General features: G+C 46.9%; 1 non-coding gene across 1 annotated transcript; it reads left to right on the top strand.

Annotated features, from left to right (window-relative positions):
- The first annotated feature begins 4,385 nt into the window (after window positions 1–4,385).
- On the top strand, window positions 4,386–4,458 carry Trnat-agu. The gene has a single exon. It is a non-coding gene; the product is annotated as a tRNA-Thr (tRNA).
- The last annotated feature ends 4,763 nt before the right edge of the window (window positions 4,459–9,221 follow it).

Genomic DNA, 9,221 nt, shown 5'->3' with positions numbered 1-9,221 from the left:
AATATTAATTAATTTCCCTTTATTATTTATTATTAATATTTATACCATTTATTATTCACTTATTGGTTTTATTACTATTTATTTATTTATTCATTTAATTATTTATCTTTCAATTATTTATTTCCATCTGAGTCAATTTTTTTTTCATAGTAGAGTCTCAGAGTAATTTGGACGCCATTTTACGATTTTCTGTTTGTTATTTCACGTGAGATAAATGAGTTACGTTAGGAGTGAGAAATTGTCGTAAGTTAATCTGGAAATCTGATGTGTATGATGGTATGAAATCTGCCCAGGTGTGTGTGTGTGTGTGTGTGTGTGTGTGTGTGTGTGTGTGTGTGTGTGTGTGTGATCAAGTCAGACATGCCCCATTGTGTAGAGGTTACGTAACAGATGATAGCACCCAACACAAGTACACTCAAGTACACCCACGTACACACACACACACACACACACACACACACACGTACACCAAATAAAAAATACACTCACAGATACACATATACACACACGTACACCCACCCACACACCAACTACACCCAACTACACACCAACTACACCTGGCCCACAATGGTACCTCCTCGCCAGTGGCCCACATCAAAGGTAGCGACTATCGATGTACCGCCGTCGAAACACCATTCTTTTTCCCTACCTTAATCATCAACACGGAGGAGTATGCATATAGTGCGTAGCGCTTGTCTGTCTGTCTGTTTGCGTCGCCAGTCTGTCTGTCTGTCTGTCTGTCAGTTTGTGTCGCCAGTCTATAGCTTTGTGTCTGTCTCTCAGTTTGCGTCGCCAGTCTGTCTGTCAGTTTGTGTCGCCAGTATGTCTGTCTGTTTGTGTCACCATTGTCTGTATGTATGTATGTATGTATGTATATGTGTATGTATGTATGTATGTATGTATGTCTGTCTGTCCATTGTCTGTCTGTCTGTCTGTCTGTCTGTCTGTCTGTCCTTACTGGTGCTGGTAAACACTGGCATCACCGTCCAAAACAAGATCAGAATTGAACCATGGAGCAGTCAAATTGTCCGTCAATCTCGTCAATAATTTGTTAAATTGACTTCTCATCCTCCTTCCCTCACATTTCCCCTCTCATTCTCTCCTTTCTCTCTCCCTCTCATTCCCCTCTCTTCTCTCCCTTTCTCTCCCTCCCTCTCATTCCTCTCTCCCTCTCCTTTGGTGTGGTTTATAAGTAGGAGGGAAGGAGGAAGGAAGGAAGAAGAAGAGCGGCAGACAAGCAGGCACACTGTGGTTGGTTTGCGGCCACCCCGTCACTGGCCACCCCGTCACTGTCCACCCCATCACTGTTCACCCATCAGTGGCCACCCGTCACTGTCCACCCCGTCACTGTCCACCCCGTCACTGTCCATCCCGTCACTGTCCACCCCGTCACTGGCCACCCCATCACTGTCGAACCCCGTCACTGTCCACCCCGTCACTGGCCACCCCGTCACTGTCCACCCCGTCACTGTCCCCATCACTGTCCACCCCGTCACTGTCCACCCCGTCACTGTCCACGTCACTGTCCACCCCGTCACTGGCCACCCATCACTGGCCACCCCGTCACTGGCCACCCCGTCACTGTCCACCCCCCGTGCTGTCATCACCACCCGTCACTGTCCACCCATCATGTCCACCCCATCACTGTCCACCCGTCACTGTCTATCCACCCGTCACTGTCCACCCCATCACTGTCCACCCCGTTACTGTCCACCCCATCACTGTTCACCATCACTGTCCACCCCATCACGTCACTTTACAACTAGACCCGTGCTGTACCGTCACTTTCATGCCCCAGTCCTGTCCACCCCATCCTGTCACCCCATCACTGGCCACCCATTTTGTCACCCCGTCACTGTCACCCCGTCACTGTCCACCCCGTTACTGTCACCCCGTTACTGTCACCCCATCACTGTCAACCCCGTCATTGTCACCCCGTCACTGTCCACCCCGTTACTGTCACCCCGTTACTGTCCACCCCATCACTGGCCGCGTTTGCTGTCCACCCCGTCACTGTTCACCCCGTTACATCACCCCATCACTGGCCACCCTGTACTGCCCCATCCTGCTCACTTTGTTACTGCCACCCCATCACTGTCACCCCGTCACTGTACCCCGTCACTGTCCACCCGTTACTGTCCACCCCATCACTGTCCACCCCGTCACTGTCCCCCTGTTACTGTCCACCCCATCACTGTCCACCCGTCACTGTCCACCCATTTCATCCACCCCATCACTGTCCACCCCATCACTGTCCACCCCGTCACTGTCCACTTTACATCTGTCCACCCGTCACTGTCCACCCCGTTACTGTCCACCCATTTTCACCCACCCCGTTACTGTCCACCCCATCACTGGCCACCGCGTCACTGTCCACCCATCACTGTCCACCCCGTCACTGTCCACCCCGTCACTAGCCACACAGCCTCCTCACCGTGACCAAAAGCTTGCTGACTGCCGCTGCCTCTACTGTCCTGACCACATTCCCAACACTAGGCCTATAGAATCATAGCAAAGGCGGCCTATGGGGATGTATTGTCCTCTCTACCTCCCCTCTGTTGCATTCTGCTTCGAGTTTTCCTAATTTTCAGCCTCTTAGTATAGGCCTATACTCGCAACACTAGGCCTCCTGACATTTCTTGAGGGTTTGGGGTATATTGTTTTAAATTTTTGTCCTTCGGTAGGCTTATGTTCGTTGCAATAGGCCTCCTGGGGTTCCTTAAGCTTTTAGGATACAAAGTTTAATGTTTTCACACTTTCTGTAGGCCTATGTTCGTTGTAATAAGCCTCTATATATTCGTTGTTGCATTCTACTTTAAATTTTCCATGATTTTAGACTATCAGTAGGCCTATGCTCATAACAATAGGCTATCTGAGGTTCTTTAAGCTTTCAGTGTACAATGTTTCAGATCCTCAGCCGTGAATAGGCCTATGTCATTAAAAAAAATTAAACCTCTTGAAGCAGATCACCAAAGTCACTGTGATTACTAGCACCAAAAAACGTCCCTTAACGCTTCAGTAATATCACCAGTCACCAAGCCGTCACTCTCACCATTATCACCCCTATAACCATCACTAACCACCACCATTGTCACCATCACTAACCACCACCATTATCACTATCAACCCTGTCATCACCAATACTACCATCACGCCTATCACCACCATCACCCCCCAACCACCACTACCACCATCACCTAAACCACTACCATCACCCCAACCACCACTACCATCACCCCAACCACCACTACCACCATCACCCCAACCACCATTATCACCACCACTACTACCACCATCACCTCAACCACTACCATCACCATCACCCCAACCACCACTATCACCACATATCATCAATTCAATCACTTCCATCACCCGAACCACCACTACCACCATCACCTCAACCACTACCATCACCCCAACCACCACTATCACCACCACTACTCACCATCACCCCCAACCACCACCATCACTCCCAAATCCACCACTCACATCACCATCACCCCAACCTCACCACCACCACCATCACCTCAACCACTACCATCACCCTAAACCACCATTACCAATTACCTCAACCACTACTCATCACCCCAACCACCACTCACCACCATCAATTCCCAACCACTACCATCATCTCCAAAACTCACCACCATCACCACCACTACCACCATCAATTCTTCAACCCACTACCATCACCCCAACCACCACTATCACCACCACTACTACCACCATCACCCCCAACCACCACTACCACCATCACCTCAACCACTACCATCACCCCAACCAAAAACCCACAATTCATAGCTTACTAAACACAATTAATTAATAATCTAATAATAACAAATAGCCCCCCAAAAAAAATTCAAACTAGCAAACATAAAATAGCCAACACGAGAAATAGTTAAGAGATCATACTAGGAACTATTTACAAACGAAAAAAAAAATAGTTAGGGATTTAATGAATATTTTCACCATAAGAGCATAAAATATCGAGGCTAATCTGTGAAACTGTATAGAAGGAAGTCTCACGGCTCCCTGTTCTCCCTGTTCTCCCTCTTCTCCCTCTTCTTCTTCTCCCTCTTCTTCTTCTACCTCTTCTATCCTACCCTTATCCACGCCTTTTATCCCTTTGTTATGGTGCTTATGGTGCTATTCACTATATGGATACTTGAGTTTGAGTGTATCCTGCTTAAATGGTGCTTAGTGTGGTTCAATGGTGCTTAGTGTGGTAATGGTGTCGACCCTTTCCCTATCACAGTATGGTGTCCCAGTTTGTTAACACAGGAAGTTTATGGTGTTGATGATGATGATAATGACATAATAATAAATCTCATCATTATACTTGTCATCATGAACATTATAATTATGTTTCATATTAATATTATACAGCCTTCATAGCTCAGTGGCTAGAGCGCTGGTCTAGTAAACCAGAGGCCGGGAGTTCGATCCTCTCTGAAGGCAACGTGGGGTATCTTTTTTTCTACTTAAAGTGGGGAGGGGCAGAGGTCCTGTGTAGGGGGAAGGAGGGGGATTGGTCTTTAGAAAACAGTTTGTTTTCATTGGTTGCGTTGTTATTGTTGGTTAAGTTTGCTGTTGTTGTTAATGTTGTTGTTATTGTTGTTGTTGTTGTTACTGTTGTTGTTATTGTTGTTATTGTTATTGTTTTTGTTATTGTTTTGTTGTTGTTTGTTATTATTTTTACTATTATTATTATTGTTATTATTATTAAAATCTACACTATATTACATAACCTGGATATATTTCTGGGGGGTGTTGAAGTTATAATGATATACCCTATTTAAGCATACCACTGTCCTCGTATGGCTACAGAGTATAATATATGAGTATAACCTGAAGATATACCTCCCGGGCTGACATATTTAACCCAGGTGGAAAGATTAGGTTAGGTTAGGTTTTTTTTTTTAGCATTTTGTAAGGTTTCGTCAGGTGTCAGTAATGTCAGCTCGTCAGGTTTTAAGGTCGTGTGTGTGTGTGTGTGTCAGTTGTAGGTTATTGTCAGTGTAGGTATGTTAGTTTTGAGAGAGAGAGAGAGAGAGACCATCAGTTATAAGTCCTCACATGGTACGAAAATTACGAGAGCTATACGAGAAAATAAAATACGAATGAAACAAAACACATACTGAACAAACAAAAAGACGATAAAAACACTTAAGCAACAAACACGTCCCAACAAACAAACAGACGAAACAAACACAGACCAACAAACAAACAGACGTCACAGCTCGGTGGTGAGAGGAAGACGTAATCAAAACAGGGAGAGTTAGTTGGGGCCTCGTGACGTCAGAGTGACGTCACGAGGCCCGTTCTAGACGCAGCTGGGACGATGAGCCTTGTTGAGGGTGGTGAGTAGTATACCCGTCCGCCCACACCCGCCCACACCCGTCTTAGCCCCCCCACATATCCATCTAAGCCCGCCCATACACGCCCACACCCGTCTTACCCCCTCACATATCCATCTAAACCCGCCCATACCCGCCCACACCCACCAGTCCACACTCGCCTATATCCGCCCATACCCGCTCCATATATACCCATATTGGTCTTACATAACATAAGAAAATAAGGAGTCTGCAATAGGCCGGTTGGCCTGTGCATGGCAGCTCCTGTCGAGAGTTACTACCACTCTCTATCATCCATGAATATATCTAGCCTCCTTTTGAAACTTTCCAGAGTTCCCGCACTTATTACAAAGTTGCTAAGCTTGTTCCACTCTTCCACCACCCTATTTGTGAGCCGGTTTCTTCTTATCTCCCTCCTAAAGCTAAACTTATCCAACTTGAATCCGTTGCTCCAAGTCCTATCCTGCTCGGATATTATAAGAACTTTATCTATATCCCCTTTATTGATTCCTTTCACCCACTTAAATACTTCTATCATATCTCCCCGCACTCTTCGTCTTTCTAGGGAATGCAAGTTAAGTTTCTTTAACCTATCCTGATATGGAAGGTTTCTAAGTCCCGGAATCATTTTCGTCATTCTTCGCTGCACCGACTCTGGTGAATTGATATCCATTCTATAATAAGGGCACCAGAACTGAACCGCATAATCGAGGTGCGGCCTGACTAACGCAAGATATAGTTGCAATAAGACCTCTGCACTCTTATTACTTACACTTCTAGATATAAAACCTAATACTCTGTTTGCCTTATTTCGAACATTAACTCACTGTTTTCTAGGCCGTAGGTCCGGGCTTACAAGTACCCCTAGGTCTCTTTCACAAGTCGACTTCTCTAGGTTGATGTTGTTAAGGCTGTACATTGACAGTATTTGTTCTTCCACATTAAGTGTCGCTGCACTTGCTGGTGTTGAATTTCATTTGCTATTTTTTCAGACCAATTCTGCAGTTTATTTAGATTCTTCTGTAATGTATCATTTGCATCCTGCCCTGAATTAATTCGTTGCCCTAATTTGGTGTCATCCGCAACCCTTATGTCACTTTGTCCCAGCATTCAGGATCGTTTATGTAGATTATAGGAACAAGAGTGGGCCTGCACGACCCCTGGGAACCCCACTGGTTACAGCCCCACTCAGATTTAACATTATCTACGCTTAATTCTCTGCGTTCTATTATTGGTGAGCCATGATTTTATCCGAATTTAAAACTTTTCTCAATAATACCATGAGCCTTAATTTTTCTCAGAAGCCTCTGATGCGGTACTCTGTCAAACACTTTGCTAAAGTCTAAGTAAATAACATCGTAATTTTCGTCATTATCTACTACCTCGAAGAATTCCTAAAAAACGTCAACAGATTTGTTAGACAAGATTTTCCCTTTGTAAACCCATGTTGAGAGTCGTAGATTAATTTGCTTTTCTCTAGATGCGATCGGATGCTATCTGCTATAATTGATTCAAGAAATTTCCCCACTACTGACGTCAAACTGATCGGCCGGTAATTTGACGCTGATGCTCTGTCTCCCTGTTTCCACAAGTCTGGCACAACTCCATACTCCATACCCATACCCGTCCATACCCACCCACACCCATTTACACAAGTCCACACTCGTCCGTACCCGCCCACACCCACTCCATACATGCCCATACTGGTCTTAACCTACACACACATCCACCCACATCCACCCATATCCACTTTCACATCAGTCTCAACTGGTAACAAGTGCAATTTCTCTCTCTCTCTCTCTCTCTCTCTCTCTCTCTCTCTCTCTCTCTCTGAGTCTAGCCATTCGGGCTTCTGTAATTAACTAAGGCCACTAGGAGAGAGAGAGAGAGAGAGAGAGAGCAGCAGCAGGTGTTGAGCTAAGACTTGGGAGTAACCTGACCCAGCGTTGCATATACAGGTCTGATCAGGTATGGCAGGTGGGGAGGAGGGAGGAGGGGGGAGGGGGAGGGGAGGACGAGGGGAGGGACGTGGTAGCATCTGGGAAGAAGAGATGGAAGGAAGGTGAGTAGGAGGAGGAGGAGGAACGTAGTATCATAGAGGGAGGGGAGGGAGGATGTGCTGTTCAGCTTGGAAGGGAGGAGGAGCAATATGTAGTATCTTGGAAGGAGGGGGAGAAGGATGGAGGGCAAAAGGGAGGGAGAGAGAGAAGGAAGGAAGGAGGGAGGGAGAGAAGGAGAGAACGAGGGAGGAAAGGAGATAAGGAACGAGAGAATGAGGGAGGGTCACACCTGGCCCTCAGAGACACGTGTTATATCAGGTGACACTGTGTAAGGCGTCCATTACCAGTCTGTGTCTACCGTCTGGCGTAGCTGGGCGGTGTTCTTCTCACCGTCTGGCGAAGGCGGGACGCTTATAGTAAGGGGGGAGGGGAGGGGTGTGGGGGGAGGTGGGGGAGTAAGGTAGAGCCCTGAAGGGTTCCCACGAAATAGTAAAAGACCTAGAGATAGTTAACCTTACCAAACCTAACGTAAACCAAACCAAAAGCCCCCAGGTAACGTTAGGTAATTTATAAATCAACAGGTAAAACAAGGTAGGAAGGGAGGTGGGGGGGGGTGATCTTCAGGTGACCCCAATACAACAACCTTGACCTTATTAATCAATGAACACCAAGAGTTTAACCCTTTACTCTGACACAACGACAATTAATACACGGGATACACGGAATACACACACGAAATACACAAACTTAATACACACACGTAATACATACACGTAATACATACACGTAATACACACACGAAATACACACACGTAATACTGACCTTTTGGTATGTAGGGGGGGGAGTCAAGGTGATGGGCACTGTACTTGACCATCTTGTCTCCTCATCTGTAAAATAAAGCACATGTTTATATTTTGGGTGGTGGGAGTGGGGGAAGATGGAGGGAGGGAAGGAGGGAGGGAGGGAGGGAGGGAGGAAGGGAGGGAGGGAGGGAGAGTGGAGGGAAACACCTGAACTAACACCCACCAAGGACACACGCTTTCCACTGGGTCAACCATCCCCTTTTTATCACACTTGATTGACTTCTGGCCCTCTATCTCTCTTTCTCCATTATACCAGCCCTCATCTCCCCTGACCCTCATCTCCCCACATCTCCTGCCCGCCTCTCCGTCTATCTGTCTGTCTAACTTTCTGTCCCTCTCTCTGTCTTTCTCTGTCTCTTTCTATCTTCCTCTGTCTCTCTGTCTATCCTCGTATGTTATCTGTCTGTCTGTCTGTCTGTACGACCTTTCCACCCAGCATGACTACTCTCTCCCTTCAGGACCTCTTCTCCGGCCTGACCTTTCGCCCTGCACGACCGCAAACAGAACTCCCTGACACGACCTCTTGTGACTCTTGCCCGTTAGACCTCCCTGAATTACTCCCTCCCCTCCCTAATCACCCTTCATGGCTCTAATACCTCCCTGAATTACCCCCTCTCCTCCCTAAGCTCCCTCGCTGGCCCTAATATCTCCCTGAATTACTCCCTCTCCTCCCTAATCTCCCTAAACTCCCTCGCTGATCCCCCTAAAGAGATTCGCGTCACGATCCTTCCCACACTACAGTTGATCTGCCCAAGAAAATTAGGTTAGGTTAGGTTAGGTTAGGTTAGACCATTAGACAACAAAGATGGCGCCACAAATCACCAGAGACTCGACATTATTATACCCGTCAAAGGCAGTCCGGCCTACCGTCTCACCTGCTCTCTCTCCCTCCCTCCCTCCCTCCAGGTAACCCGACACGCCAGGTATATGCTAATGAGGCTGTCTAGGCCTACTGCACGCCCCGCCCTCCCTCCCTCCCTCCCTCCTGCTGCAGATATCG

The sequence above is a fragment of the Homarus americanus genome, unplaced genomic scaffold (assembly GCF_018991925.1).
Source record: "Homarus americanus isolate GMGI-L3 unplaced genomic scaffold, GMGI_Hamer_2.0 scaffold38554, whole genome shotgun sequence".
Classification (NCBI taxonomy): domain Eukaryota; kingdom Metazoa; phylum Arthropoda; class Malacostraca; order Decapoda; family Nephropidae; genus Homarus; species Homarus americanus.
Note: the sequence above shows the minus strand (reverse complement) of the source record. Positions and strands in the feature narration are given on the sequence as shown.